The sequence below is a fragment of the Lepidochelys kempii genome, chromosome 7 (assembly GCF_965140265.1).
Source record: "Lepidochelys kempii isolate rLepKem1 chromosome 7, rLepKem1.hap2, whole genome shotgun sequence".
Lineage (NCBI taxonomy): Eukaryota > Metazoa > Chordata > Testudines > Cheloniidae > Lepidochelys > Lepidochelys kempii.
The window spans coordinates 47,191,482-47,208,009 of NC_133262.1; the positions used below are offsets into that span (position 1 = coordinate 47,191,482).

The 16,528-nt window shown below is 45.9% G+C and overlaps 1 long non-coding RNA gene across 1 annotated transcript in view; it reads left to right on the plus strand.

Moving 5' to 3' along the window:
- LOC140914535 (uncharacterized) overlaps window positions 1-16,528 on the plus strand; it is a 77,907-nt gene that overhangs the window by 40,858 nt on the left and 20,521 nt on the right. The gene's annotated exons all lie outside the window — the stretch shown is intronic.

The following is a 16,528-nucleotide window of genomic DNA, read 5'->3' on the forward strand; positions in this document are numbered from 1 at the left end:
AGGAACCTATCCTTGCAACAAAGCCCATTGCCAACTGTGTCCACATATCTATTCAGGGGACACCACTATAGGGCCTAATCACATCAGCCACACCATCAGAGGCTCATTCACCTGCACATCTACCAATATGATATATGCCATCATGTGCCAGCAATGCCTCTCTGCCATGTGCATTGGCCAAACTGGACAGTCTCTACGTAAAAGAATAAATGGACACAAATCAGACGTCAAGAATTATAACATTCAAAAACCAGTTGGAGAACATTTCAATCTCTTTGGTCACTCGATTACAGACCTAAAAGTGGCAATTCTTCAACAAAAAAACTTCAAAACCAGACCCCAACGAGAGACTGCTGAATTGGAATTAATTAGCAAACTGGATACAATTAACTTAGGCTTGAATAAAGACTGGGAGCGGATGTGTCATTACACAAAGTAAAACTATTTCCCCATGTTTATTCCTCCCCCCGCTGTTCCTCAGACATTCTTGTCAACTGCTAGAAATGGTCCACCTTGATTATCACTACAAAAGGTCCCCCCTACCCCCAATCTCCTGCTGGTAATAGCTCACCTTACCTGATCACTCTCATTACAGTGTGTATGGTAACACCCATTGTTTCATGTTCTCTGTGTATATAAATCTCCCCACTGTAATTTCCACTGAATGCATCCGATGAAGTGAGCTGTAGCTCACGAAAGTTTATGCTCAAATAAATTTGTTAGTCTTTAAGGTGCCACAAGTCCTCCTTTTCTTTTTGCGGATACAGACTAACACGGCTGCTACTCTGAAACCTGTCCTAGAACTAGTTTCACCTCAGGTCTATAGAGCTTAAGATTAATCCACAGTACCACCAAACACCTACATGGAATTACTTTTAAACCTGTCTCCATCACGCACATGTGAGGGGCTCCAATGGGCAGAGATCCCAATGCTACTTCAAGACGAGTCATAGACTTCTGACCTGGGGAGTAACCACAACCCATGGTTAGGGTGGGTATTTTCCTAGACATGCCTTTGCTTCACTCTGAGGGCCACACAAACGGTTATATATCCCAGCATCATTCCTAGGGGAGCTGTCTGCAGACAAAGTCTCTTGAAAGGGATGATAACCAACTCACCGTTGGCTGCACTATTGCTCCCAGAGGTGCCATCTCCAAAGATGGACATCTGGCTGGAACAGAAGCCACAGGTCATCATGAAAACAAGTCTCTTCTTGGCATGCTCCATGAGTATCCATAGCCTGTTATATCCCAGCCATTAAGTGCTGTCAACAGAGGACACGTAGTCACACTGATTTGCACCAGCTGTGGATCTGACCCTTCCATGCGTGCTAGTTAGAAACTTGGAGCTAACCCAGGGAAAGATTAGAACAGCAAGTCTGAAAGCATGCAATCTCCATTAGGAATACAGAAGAAATACAAGCTACTGGGTCCTCTACATTGGTTATAAAATAGGAGCAAGATCCTTCCAGGGCTGAATCCTCCAAGGTAGAGCTCATCAGCTTGGGGTGGAAATCCTTGTTTAGGATTCATGGAGACCTAGGTGAAGATCTCTAGAAAACCTGATGGAAGTCCTATTGAAGGAAACTGATAGTTGGTCAGTCTTAACTTCAGGGGCTTGATAGTACCTTTGAAAAATGGCAGTGTCCTAGAAGCTTTTAGGAATGTTGGAGCACTGCCAGTTTTTCCCAAGACTCATATCCCCAAAGTACTGCCTGTTTGTAACCTTCCTTCTAGGAATAAGAAATGTCTCAGACCAACAGAACAGCTGCTGGTCAACCAGGGTAACTGAGACAAGCTCTGCAGTTCTTGTTATAAACTATTGGTATGCACTGCTACACAGAACTCTGTTTGCTTGGAAGAACTGTGACATAGATAAGAGTGACTAGGATAATTAAAGAGGATATGAACAAAGGGGTTTGAGGTGGAGGATGGTCTAGTGGTTAGGGCACTAAGTCTGGGTATACCTCAGTCTCCCTGTGTTGACTTGGGCAAGTTGCTTAGGGTACATCCGTAGTATTTCCAAGCTGTGTACTCTTGAGTTAGTAAACTTGCATTAGATAACATGAGTTAAAATAGCAGTGGAGACCCACCAACTCAAGTTCAACCACAGGCTCCAACGGGCGCTACAAAGCTAAGTTGCTGTGTCTTCACTGCCATTTTAACCCAAGTTAAGAGCCTGCCTTTTTTGCCATGTAGACATACTGTATTCTCTCTCACCCAGATCCTCACAAATATTGAGGTGCCCTATTGCCAATGAAGTCTAATACTTCTAACTACCTTTGAGGATCCTGCCCTGTAAGATGAAGAGGGTCGCACTTCCCTGCCTCATGGAGATGTCCTGAGGCTAATTACATTACAAGTCAGGAGGTACTCAGGTACCATGGTAACAGGGGCCATCTAAGTACCTAAGGACGATAATGCAATGACATGGAAAAGGTTGGCTCACTCTCAGAGGAAATTTCCCAGGGAGTAAATGTATTAGATCTGGGACGTTGACCAGTGTAGCTATAGCAGAATAGCTTTTCTAGTATAATTCCTCCTTGTGGGCACTCGATTCTGGAGTCCTGTCACTTCAGACTAGAGAGTCCCCATGGAGAGCTGGAACATCTATAGCAGAACAGTTATGTTGCAACAGCTATGCTAGTCATTTTCCCTATCTAGACACGCCCTTAGATTGTGGAGTAATCATTCAGGAAAACTGGCAGATGCTCCCATCACTAGCTGGACAATGCACTATGCAATATACTGATGGGAACCATCCTGTATTGCTCATGGGAGTGGGCAACGTGACCTAATAGGTCATCTCTTTTGATTCTCAGATATATGGTCCAGCAGAGATCACCTGTATTAGGCCTCGGTTCTGCAAAGAGATAGGAACAGTCCCATTCAGAGGAGCTGGGCCATTTTGCTGGTCAGGGTGGAAAATGTTTTCGGACCCCGTTCCGAGCACTCCCTCCTCCCCCAGCAGCCAGCCATCAGAGCAAAGACAGGCTAGCCAATCACAGTCAAGCTAACAAAGCCAGGCAACGCAGCAGTATGGCGCCCTCTGGGAGTTAGCACCCAGGGCCACTACCTTGCTTGCCTGCCCCTAGAGCCAGCCTTGCCCATTAGTTTCGAAGTTTAGCTCATGCATAAAAGTCTTCACAGGACTGGGGCTAAGGCCAATCAATAGTGATGGAAGCCGCATAAGAAATATGGAGTTATATTCCCAGCACTCACAATGGGACATGATGACATGCTTCTGGAGTTCATTTTCCCCCACTTTTTATAATCCTTTCTTCCAAACTGGACAATAAATTAAACTGTTTCCTACCAATTTTGCTTTTTTGAAAAATTGCAATTCCTCCCCCTCTACCCTACACCCACGCCCCAGTTACACACTCAAATTAACCTGGCTACCATATTTGGTTTGGCTACTTATTTGTCTAACATCCCACCACCACCAATGGTCAGACTTGTGGATTAGGAGTCAGGAGACTAAGGTTCTGTTCCCAACTTCGTCTATAGCCTTGGGCCAGTAATAGGATTTCCATTCCTCAGTTTCCCCCTTTTCTTAATTATTCTTTATGAAAAGTTAACGGTTTATGGCAGGAGAGAAAGCATGAAGAGTCTGCTGCCAGACAATCCCAGACCAGCTAATGTGATGGGTAGTGTTGTCTGGTGGATAGAGCACTGGGCTGGCACTCAGGAGACCTGGATTCTGGTCTTAGCTCCACCAGTGGCCTGCTGGGTGAACTTGAACCAGTCACTTCACCTCCCTGTGACTGAGGGATAATGATTCTGACCTCCTTTGAAAAGCGCTTTGAGATCTATGGAGGACAAGTGCTAGATAAGACCTCAGTATGATTCCTGCCAGGATTTGGGAGCTCCTTTGCTTCCGCATTGCCCCACAATGCAACAGGTAGCTTTCCAGCCATATTGTGGTGCTTATTTGCGCAGTCCTCAGCTGTAGAAGTATTTCTCCCCCCACCAATTGGCCTGTGTATCAGACCTCCTCCCCTTAACACTATGGCAGGTGGGGACTTGTGATAGGCCTTAATGTATTTTTAGAAATGGTCTCACTTAGGTCACACAGGGCCCTAAGTGACACACAGAGAACCCCAGAGGAAAGGCTTGGTAGGAGAGCAATGTATTAATAATTGTTTTATTACATAGTCACAGCTGGGAGGAATGAGCTCTGGGCAGCAGCCTGGGTCTTGAAACCTCACATGCTGTATTAAGAGTTGCCAGAGAGGGGCAGGACTTTGATTTCCTGGGGCACTATCTGGCAAGGCATTCTGGGAGCTCTGCCATCGGAGCAGGGCTCTATCTGGGACAGCAGCCTGGAAGTGGACTGAGCCAGACCTTTGTGGGTAAAGGAGCAGAGGCATGAGGATTGCTGCAAGATTGTAAGGGGTTGCTTAGCAGGGACCCTTGGAGGAGTTGGGCTCCAGCGGGGAGCAGAGCAAATTTAGTGTTGCCAATTCTTGCAATGCTTTGAGTTTCTTAAAGCCCCACTTCCTGGAGTCAAGGGACTACAGGAGATTTTCTGCTTTTATTTTTTAAAACTAAGGAAAGATTCAAGACCTCATGACTGCAGAGGAAAGTTGGGAAATGTGACCACCTAATTGCTCAAAAAGAGCCTAATGTTTATCATTAAAAAAACACCTCACATGGTTTTTAAGCCATTCTTGATTTGGGGGCCTGGCTGATGATTTTTGTACAGTTGGGGTTTGGTGATGCTATGGATCTGTCAGGGCAGCTGAGGCAGGAGGCTCAGCCAGAGCAGCCTGAGCCAGGATTATCTGGTTGAAGTGGCTGGGTCTGTGGGCAGGCTCACGGCTATGATATACGCACAGCCGTGGTCGCTGGGAAGGTGTGTTATTGGGCTGGGCTCCCTTTTGCTGGCTGGCTCTATGGCAACAGAACAAAAGCAGTGTAGAGTGTTTGAATGAAGAGTGGCAACCATTGTCGTGGGCTCATTTGTTTTTATGCCAACTCATTAATTTTAAAGAGCTAATTAGGATTCAATAGACCTTCTTCACCAGATTATGTTCCTTGTAAGTTAGTGAATATTTGGGGCCTCCAGAAGAGTCCTGTTAAGAGCTGTAGCCCTTATGTAACCGTTCTGCCCTCAGAGTTGGCAGCAATAAGGCCGAGTTCAGTATCTAGGGGTTCCGTTTCAATAACACAATGCAAAACCTGCTCGAGCCCCCACCCAGTGACCTGGGACAATTACATACCACCCCCTGGGCACCTCTGAGAGGCAATACTTCCCCTCTCGCAAGCACAGAGTCTGAGTGTAGCAAAAGCCTTTCAATAAAGGAGGGAAACAATGTGGCATTATGTTGGGGAAACACCACCAACAGGATTCATAACACAAACCATGAGCAAAAGACTGTCCTTTTCCCCTCAGGATCTTAAGTCCAGCAACCCCCCAGTCACCTCACCCACGGTTTCTGTCCTTGGTCAGTGCATCCCCCAGAGTTCAGAAGTTTATCTGCAGAGTTTACTTCCTAGCCCGGGGGGAAGTGAGGGGAGGTATGAGGGCATCTTACACACTCCACTGCTCAGGTCAACGGCCAATTGCCACACCTCTCCATAAGGATCTGTTACAGTCGTCACCACCAGCTGCACTTCTCCACCAGACATCCTGCTGGCCACTCCTCTCCCCTAGCCACCCTGTTAGCCATACCCCTCTACTATCCACTCCTTTCACCACCCTGCTAGCCACTCACAAATATATTCAGCCCCCCCCACAACACACACACACTTAACACAGCTCTCAGTGATTTCAGCTGTTAGTTAGGAATGGGCGGGGGGTCCACACTCAGAACCACTAGTCCAAAGTCTAATACTCAGACTTAGGTATCAGTGATTTCAGCTGTGCTATTACATAGTGGAGAAAAGCAGGATCAAAATAACATTCACAGCCCTCAGAAGGCACCTCACACTACCAAATACACATACCTATCCCCAGCTTCTCTCAGTTCACTAGGCTTTGGGACCCATGTCCCTTGCCTAGCGAGTGCTACTCAGTGGAGGGCAAGACCCTCCATCGTAAAATGCCAAGTACAGTTCCACTGTCCTTGATTCACATAACCAGGATAACAACACTTTATTACTCCTGCCCCAATAACAAAGAGACTGGGGATCCCACAGCAGCCAAAGTGACCATTTGGGCAAGCAGTCCCATCATGCTAGGTGGGGTGGGAGTACCCATGTAAATGTCCTTTTCCACAACTCACCACCAGATGTCAAGGTAGAGCTCATTCTGATTCTGCCTATGCTTGGAAATCCCAAACCAGGACTGTGTCTTCTTCCTTCAATTCCCAGTTAATCCTCTAGCTTCCCTCCTCCACCCATCAATAAAGCCTCTAGAAGCCCAACAACTAGGAAATGCCATTTGACAATTTCACTCCCCGGGGCCAGGCTTCTCATATTACAGGTTATTAACAAAATGGGAGCAGCGAGAACAGAGGGATGAAGAGGTCTGAGGCACACAGCTCCAAGCCAAGGCAAGAACTGCCTGATATGAGCCAGAATTGGTTGAGGGTATGTACTATCACCCAGATCGGGGTAAGTCTGGTGCCGATACTCCTCAACAGTCACCCATGTAGCATCTCAGGTCACACAGATATTCATGAAGGCTTAGTTCTGAAAAATGGAGCTAGCCCCCCCTTTTGATCCAATCGGCACTGCCTACGCATTCATTTAGCTTTCGGGCTCCCATTTACACAGCACTATCTGAACTCCTAGCATTCCAGCACAGTCGGGACTTGATGTAAAAACCTGGCAAAGGTTCCTTGGGGGCCTCTTTTCATCACCTGTTCCCAATTCCTGGTCAGTAATCTGGAGGGGCTCTGGCCAGAATATTATAGCTGTGTTGGGTGAAAACAGATCATTGGGCCAGCCAAGAGAATGGTCTAGCCAATCAGAGATTTTCGAGGCCTGGAGCCACCCTCTAGGACATTACTAACTCAAGAAGGAGCAACTCAAGGTTCAGTAAAGGGCAACTAAAATGATTAGGGGTTTGGAACGGGTCCCATATGAGGAGAGATTAAAGAGGCTAGGACTTTTCAGCTTGGAAAAGAGGAGACTAAGCGGGGATATGATAGGTATATAAAATCATGAGTGAGTGGTGTGGAGAAAGTGAAGAAGGAAAAGTTATTTACTTTTTCCCATAATGTAAGAACTAGGGGCCACCAAATGAAATTAATGGGCAGCAGGTTTAAAACAAATAAAAGGAAGTTCTTCTTCACTCAGCGCACAGTCAACTTGTGGAACTCCTGGCCTGAGGAGGTTGTGAAGGTTAGAACTGTAACAGGGTTTAAAAGAGAACTGGATAAATTCATGGAGGTTAAGTCCATTAATGGCTATTAGCCAGGATGGGTAAGGAATGGTGTCCTAGCCTCTGTTTGTCAGAGGGTGGAGATGGATGGCAGGAGAGAGATCACTTGATTATTATCTCTTAGGTTCACTCCCTCTGGGGCACCTGGCATTGGCCACTGTTGGTAGACAGGATACTGGGCTGGATGGACCTTTGGTCTGACCCAGTATGGCCATTCTTATGTTCTTATGATCAAGGTGACATCATTCTAAGAGTAACACCATAGTATAGCGTATTGCTCTGTCACTTAACGCAGCACTGAATCCTGGTTGCCAAGTCTCATTTTATGCAATTTTCCCAAATCAATGGCATTTCTAAATGCCATTAATTTAATCAGCTTTCAAAACTGACTAATCCTAGTGATTTCCCAAATCTGAGATCTACAGTAAAATGGAGAGATAATTAGAGCATACCACAGCCAGATGTCTGTGAAACACTAACCCATAAAAACAATGAGGAGATGCATCTGAAAAAGTGGGGTTTTTTACCTACGAAAGCTTATGCCCAAATAAATCTGTTAGTCTTTAAGGTGCCACCGGACTCCTTGTTGTTTTTGTGGATACAGACTAACACAGCTACCCCTCTGATACTAACCCATAAGCATTCCCAAATCAGAAACAGCTCTAGATATATTCACTCGCATGACATAGGCCAGGCCGCCCTCATTTCAGTCAAGCCTCAAACTCCAAAATGAACTATTGCCCTTGGAGAAATGCGTACGCTAGTTCCAGAAACATTACTACTTCTCCTTAGAAATTCTGGCTCAGGTGAGCAAAGACTGATGGTGCATTCACCTCTACATCACCAGGTCAGCACAAGATGAAAGTATATTTCTAGGACTCAGTGGGATGCCTTAAGACAAGAGCAGTTACCAAGGAATGATGCTGGCCTGATATGCAGTTGTTATTTTATATAACCACAAAGAAATTTCCTATAGCTACCTAAAGAAGGCTGTCCAGCTCCCAAGAGATGACATTTCCATCCTTTTGCTTCATAGAGAGGCTATGGACTAATTTTCCAGAGGATGCAATACCAATCCTGCTTCTATCCTTGGAGACTATGAAACCATTCCCAGAGGCGAGGGAACAGACTAAATCCTATTACTCCCTAAAGAGACTATTGCAGAGATTCCTAGCGGTTACAGAATAAATCCTATTATCTCTCAAAAGATAACTCCCTGGAGACAGTATATCCTATTGTTCCCTGTATTTAGTGTGAATGCATTCCTAGGGAATGCAGTGTATAGTTTATTGCTTTCTGGGAACAGCATGGACTTATTCCCAGGAGTATGCATCTTTGTCAGAGAGACTGCAGGTTAATTCCTGAGCTGTACAGCTGTACTGTTGCCCACACAGTCTGTGAGCTAATTCACAGGCCTGGCCAACCCCAATTTTAAGATGTGCAAGATGGTATAATTGTAGTTTCAGGTTCTCAGACACATGAATAGTTAGAGAGAAAGTATGGTTTTGTGGTTAAGACTCTGGTCCAAGACATTGAAAAGTGGGGATAAAACTGTGTCTATTTGACTAAGCTCTTTGAGGCAGGATCGATCCATTATGAATTTGTCCAGCACCTAGCACAATGAAACCCTGATCTTGAGTGTGGCCTCTGGGTACCACCATAACACAAACACAAAGGAAAATCCCAGTTCATAATTAGTCAAAAATGGTCATGACACCATAGAGGTGGAAGAGGCCTATTAGGTCATGTGATGCATCTGTTTGTAGCCTGATAGGTCAGTGATGCAAAGGTCTGAAAGAACGTTAGCCAAGGAGATCACAACATGCTAAAAATGCAACTTTGCAGGCTGCAACTGAGTTCAGGGAAAACACTGAGTCTTCGGCCAAGTTAGTTAGATGGCCAGCACTGAATAAATAGCCTTTTCTGTCCCTCTAACTTCCCTTCCCTTCCCTTTTAGTATACAAGTTTACAAAGACAAATTGTGCTAGAAGCTTTGCTGAAAACACCAGCTTCAGCTATCAGCAGACACCAATTCAGTTGTGCCTCAAACTAGACATTTAGGTCACGTTCTTGATTTTTCCCCTCCCTGTAATCTGTGGGCCCAGTTCAGAGGTGACCCGTAAGACACTGTGAATCAGACCCCCATACATGCTGGTATTCTCTCTTCCATTCAGTAGGGCCTGATCCAAAGCCCATTAGAATTGGATCTGTCAATTTCAGTGGGTTTGGATCAGAGCCTTAGACTCCCACAGGCCAACTTCCTGGTGTGTGGGAGGAGTGCGACAGAGCCTAGGTTGTTGGGATGTACCTGCAAAGGAGCCAGAAGAAAGTGTAAAAGGATGTTAGCGAAAGCAGGTCGTGGTCTTCTCCTGCCCTGCAGCTTTTCTGGCTACAGATGCCTCCTTCTGGCCCCTTGGCATGTAAGCCTTGGCTCCACGACACTAGGCTAGATTGGCTAAGGTCAGGGCTAGATTCTGATCACACCCCAGCATCAGAACCTCAGTGATGGCCCAATTCTGCATCCCCTACTCACATAGAAGTGTACTTTATGGAAGTCTCACGAGAGTAAGTCTTGAGAACTGGACCCCAAGCCACATTTTCAGTAATGGCCACTGATTGGGGGAGTGGTCTGGATTTTTTTGGGGTGCCCAGCTTAGGTTATCCACCCAGGGCCTGACTTGCAGAGATGCTGATTAGCTGAGGCTGCCACTGATTTCAACTGGCATTGCAGGTGCTCAACACCTCTGAAAAACAGCTCCAAGGTGCCTCAGGCACTGGGACACCCAAAACCAGGGTACACTTTTGAGAATTTTGACCTAAATAATAGAGACTCAGGGGAATCCAGAGAGAACTTAAGCCAGTGAAATCTACCTGTTGAGGGCATCAGAAGAGGTAATGACTGCAGCTTAGACTCCTTGCTGATTTAGGCTCAGTTAAAAACACTTCTGAATTTGGCCCTGCATCTGCCTAAGGCTAGACCGTGAACTCCTCAGTCACATTGGTGAGCAACAAGTCTGGTTGAAGGGTTTTTGGAAGAATGTTTTTCCATTGGAAAAATCCCATTTTAATTGGAAAAGGACATTTATTTTATTGCGAAATTCCAGCATGAAAGATTTCAGAGGGAATTTTCAATTTTATTTCTAAGTTGTGGGGAAATATCCACCTTCTCATTTCTCTTCCCTCCCACCCCCAAGAAGAGTGGAGGGGAGGAGATGAGTTTAAAAAAGATCATTCTTTTAAAGACCACTTTCTCACTTAGAGAGTTAAAAATGGAAAGAGACTAATTGTTTTCCAGTGAGAACAGCTTCAAAGTAAGAGTCGTTCCCCCCACCCTCCAATAAGGAAATTAAAATTTTTCACCCCCCAAAAAATGTAGAATGCAAACAAATCTCTGGGTTCCCCCATCCCATTAAAGACATTCGTCCAACTCTAGTGAGCAATTTGTCACACAACTTGTCCCAGGGCAGTTACAAAATTTGACCCTGAATATTTATGCAAGAGCAATAAGCTAAGTGTACATGCAGGTGTGCAGCAAATGGGGCATTCCAGTCACATACGCAGACTAAGGCAAGGAAATATATTGTGTCCACCAACCTCCATCCCCTTTGCTGCTTCACACGTCTCCCTATTCGTGCTCTCACTTATACTTTGCAAATGGCTCATGAAAGTTCCTCATGCCAAGCGTTCAATGGCCTATTAAAACTAAATGAACATTAGTAAAGGGCAGAAGGCAATTTTCCATGATGCTCAGGCAGCACTATGAATTACTTTAAAATATTAACGTGTTTTTTCCTTCTGATTCCCTTTATATATGCCACAGAGATGAATCATTTGTTTGCCAAGCCAGTAACTCTGAAATAAATACACTTCTGAAAGACTAACCCTTACCCTTTATTCCCCATTTGCAGGCAAAAACAAAATAAAAATTCTTAAAAAGCCATCGCACCTTTGATTTATTTTCAGTGCAAATGAGAAAACATTGGAGATCCTTGGGATTTAGAGAGACAGATTTGGCAGCCTTTCATATTTACTTGGACTGGGAAATATAATTTGAATATCTCTCTCCAAACACACACCCACACAGGATTATTAGTGTAATATATAGAGAGACAGGGGCTCAAGCCTACCACTCTGTTTGAAGTCCAAGAGGGTCTTGCTGCTGAGGTCGCCGAGTGGAGAAACAGGTCTGTGGCATGTTTTTCTAACTATGTTTAAGACCTACAAGGGCTCTACTAGGCAAGGAGGTCCAGTGGATAAGACCCTGGCCTGGAGCACAGAAAGAATGGAGTTCTCTTCCTAGCTCTGACGCAGCGTGACCTTGGGAAAGTCACTCCATTGCTCAGTTAGATATTTGTACGTTCTTTGGGGGCAGAACCTGTCCTTACTATGTGTGTTTGTACACATAGTACAATCTCAACTGCAGTCTGTAGGTGCTACCATAATACAAACAATAAGGCCACCGTGTTTATCTGGTGGCATGCGGGGCTTAAAAACTCCTACAGAATCTAGCAATCTTGCTGAAGAATGAGATTTTGTGGCAGCTAAATTTGGAAGTGTTGGTTTTCAGCTAATGATGTAGAATAATAGAATCAGTATTGCTGCTCCTTGTATTATTTAGTTTGACATTAATTCAATTTATTTTTATTCTCACAACAAAGAACTGACTCTTTGGGGATTTGGGCATTTGAATAAGGGACAGTTGGGGACTTTTAGCACCTAGAGAGTTTAACACAAACATCCAGCTAGTGTGATTTGTTCCAGAGAGATCAGTAGTGAAATAGTCAACAGTATGGGCAGCTAAGCACAAACATACAGAGGGAGTTAAACAGTTAACTCTCATTATAAGTCAGTGAAGGCTGCTGGGTGCCTAACTTCCCTCTGTGACCTTGAAAATCTCCTCCAAAGTTGACAATGAAGATGTCATCTTTAGATTTCAGAATCAACACTCGTTGATATGGATAGGGCAGTTCACATCTCTCAGGCCATTATTTCAACTGGCTACAAGCTAGAAGACATCATTTCATCCATTCATGCCTTCATCTGTTTCTCCAAAGCTATAGCAGCTAAAAGCATAATTTTATTTTAAATGAAAGCTGAAATTCTGGAGCATAATTCTGCAGGCGGGGGGGGGGGGGGGGGGGATTCTACAGTAAATTGCATGGATTGGGCCCTGACTGTATTAGCTGGCTCTCAATAACATTGATCTGTATAATCTTACACCATTTCTCCCCACCCCATCCCCGTCCTTCTACATTTACACTGTTGTATGCATTTTGTCATTGTTGGGTGCTCTCTTTGTAGCTGTCTTCTAAACTTTGATACAAAAGAATTTCAAGATTCAGTGATTTGATTTGTAGGAAACAAGCAGTGACCCAGCCAATGCACTGACCCAACTGGGCATACAACTAGAAACGTTAAGCTAGAGATAGTTTCATGCTTAGAGAAATGCCCAGTTATTTCCATGCTTCTATTTAGGGCCTTGATCCTGCAGGTTCCATGGACAGACCCTTGCCTCCATGTAGAGTCCCACTGAAGTCAGTGGGGCTTCATGAAGATGCAGGGATCCACCGACACAGATCAGATCGCAGGGATGTAGCACCTAAGTGTACAGGAATGTCTTTTGCAACTACATGCTACTGCATTGTAACCAATGAATGAACATGTGCTATCAATTATTAAAGGGAATTTTTTGGAGTCCTGAGCTGACTACACCATGCCATTTATAACTACAGCTGCATGGGCATCCTGATACCCACAGAGGGAACATGGACTCATGGAAACTAGAAGCTTCAAGCTGTTCTACGTACCACATGTTGGAACAACAGGAGATTATTCTGTGATGGGTTGGATCACAGAAACCCTCTTGGAGGCTGCCAACTGATGTGCCAAGACTACTTCTGCTTCTGCTTTCCTGCCCTGTGAGCTTAGGACTTCAGTGCCCTGCCTGGTTTGAGCCAGACCTGCTAGCCTGCTGCAAACCCAGACCAAGGTCTGAACCACGTCCCCTAACAGCTGTAGGCTTAACTGAAAGCAGCTTACAAAAGTGTTCCTGTCTTTAACACTCAGATGCCCAACTCCTAGTGGGGTCCAAACCCTAAATAAGTCCATTTTACCCTGTATAAAGCTTATACAGGGTAAACTCACAAATTGTTCGCCCTCTATAACACTGATAGAGAGGTATGCACAGCTGTTTGCCCCCCCCCCCGGTATTAATACAAACTCTGGGTTATTTAATAAGTAAAAAGTGATTTTATTAAATACAGAAAGTAGGATTTAAGTGGTTCCAAGTAGTAACAGACAGAACAAAGTGAATTACCAAGCAAAATAAAATAAAACACGCAAGTCTAAGTCTAGTACAGTAATAAAACTGAATACAGATAAAATCTCACCCTCAGAGATGTTTCAATAAGTTTCTTTCACAGACTGGACGCCTTCCTAGTCTGGGCACAATCCTTTCCCCTGGTGCAGCCCTTGTTCCAAATCAGGTGGTAGCTACAGGATTCCTCATGATGGCTCCACTTTGGTCTGTTCCACCCACTTATATCTTTTGCATAAGGTGGGAATCCTTTGTCCCTCTGGGTTCCCACCCCTCCTTCTCAATGGAAAAACACCAGGTTGAAGATGGATTCCAGTTCAGGTGACATGATCACACGTCCCTGTAAGACTTCATTACCCACTTGCCAGCCCACAGGTATACAGGAAGCCTTACAAGTAAAACAGAGCCATCTACAGTCACTTGTCCTGGTTAATGGGAGCCATCAAGATTCCAAGCCACCATTAATGGCCCACACTTTGCATAACTACAGTAGGACCTCAGAGTTATATTTCATATTTCTAGTTTCAGATACAAGAGTGATACATTTATACAAATAGGATGAGCACACTCAGGAGATTATAAGCTTTGTAATGATACCTTACAAGAGACCTTTTGCATGAAGCATATTCCAGTTACATTATATTCACACTCATTAGCATATTTTTATAAAATCATATGGAGTGCAACATATTCTATGTTTGTAAAACTCAACTGCCGGAGCAGATTTACCATTAAACAAACAGTTCAGTGGCACACGGCTCCCAACGACAGGGGGGCCCCCAAAATGCGACAGCACAGCAGGACTCAGGCAGGCAGGCTGCCTGCATGCCGTAGCTGGTGGCCCCGCACCGCGCCCAGAAGACACAGGCTGCTGGTATGTTTCTGTGCGCCTCTGGTGGGGGGAGAGGGGGAGGCAGCTCGAGACACTGCCCCCACCCCAGGCAGCGCACGGAGACTCGGTGATCCCCCTCCCCTCAAGGGGCGAGCAGAGACATGCCAGCAGCAAGGCTAAGGTGGCTCCCTGCCCACTTTGCCTCCCTCCCTCTGTGCCGCGCCACTCCTGGAAGCAGCCAGCATGTCCCTGCAGCCCTCGGGGTGTGTGTGTGTGTCTCCGCGTGTTGCCCCCGTCCTGGGTGCCGAGTCCGCAGCTCCCATGGGCTGGGAACTGGGATTGCCACTTGGACTGTATGGCCATGCAAAGGAGTAAGAGGGAGTAGAAATGCATCCCACCCTTACACCAGGAGTTTGGGTATGCAAGGGTCTGCCATGCTCTCTGCCCCAGGCAGCACAGGGAAAAGAGAGTAGTTTACAGCTGGTACAGGCCACTTCCAGCTTCTCCGAGATCAGCAGGAAGTGGGTCTGCAGGTGTCTTGGACATTCTGTCCCTTTTCGAATCTCTGAACACTCACTACTTAAATCAAACCTTGACACTGCTTCATCTGTTTAGCACGAGGCTGACTGGCACTGACCTGTCCCGTGCACGAGGGATAGTCACCCTGGTGAAGGTATGCAGGAAGGGCTTGACGTTGCAGAGACCTCTGTTCCTCTCCACTCAGCCATATGCAGACTCACCCTACTCAGACAGGCTGAGTGTTGGGAAGATTGTTTGAGCGGTTGAGAATCGGGGAGTGGCTTCAGACCAGCGTAGAGCTGAGTCCCCATTGAGCTCTGTAGACCAGGGGTGGCCAGCCTGAGCCTGAGAAGGAGCCAGAATTTAGCAATGTACATTGCCAAAGAGCCACAGTAATGTCAGCAGCCCCCCATCCTCTACCCCCTCCAGCCCCAGCACCTCCCGCCCACCGCAGCCCCACCAATCAGTGCCTCCACCTCCCACCCGCTACAATCAGCTGTTTTGCAGTGTGCAGGAGGCTCTGGTGGGGAGGGGGTAGGAGCAGGGACACGGCAGGCTCGGGGGAAGGGACAGGGGCATCAGGGGAAGGGGTGGAGTGGTGTCAGGACCTGGGGCAGAGCAGGGGGTTGAGCAGTGAGCACCTGACAGCACATTGGAAAGTTGGCATCTTTAACTCCAGCCTCGGAGTCAGTGCCTATGCAAGGAGCAGCATATTAACCTCTGAAGAGCCGCATGCGGCTCCGGAGCCACAGGCTGGCCACCTCTGCTGTAGAGTGGTGGCTGGAGGTGGCCTCTGTTTTCCACACTTGAGTTAGATTAAATCACTCTCTCAACTAAACCATTTTGATAACAGAAAACTCCACCGAAGTCTTAAACAAACCAGTAAAATTTTAGAAAGGTTCTTGTGAACTGTTTTTTCCATCAGATTCTAGTGGGGACCCTTGCCAAGTTCCCTGCAGAATGTACCTTCCTCAAGTTTGCTGATGGTGCCCATTAGTGGCTTCCTCAAGAGAAGACATGCAACCTACTACTGCTACAGGGAATCTCCCGAGCTCAAGTGGGAGAGATCTGTGAGTTTTGAGCAGGACAGCCAGGCTTCTAGTCTTAACTAACAATATGTGAATGTGCAATTTATCTAGCAGCCGTGTTTATTATCAGCAGCACATGGCTTCTTTATACTCCAGGCTCTCTCCTGGGCACTTATATTTCTAATGTATCTTCCAGAGATGAAGCAAGGGCCACAGAGTGTTCACCACAAGCCTTTTATGATCTCCAACCATACTGGGCAAGCGTGTTAGCAAAAGTTACCCATGTGAAATAGACAACTATGCTGATAATTTAAGTGTCCTAAATAGGCTTCACAGTCAGCACTCCACTGAGATGAATGGAGGCAGTTATAAGAGCTATGGTTTTAGGCTATCTGTTGGCAGACAATACCACCCCACTCCACACCCCCACCCCCAGCAGCGGTAAGGCCTAGCAATTAGAACTAGTCAGAAATTTTCTCTTGAAGTTCTCTTTCTAGTGG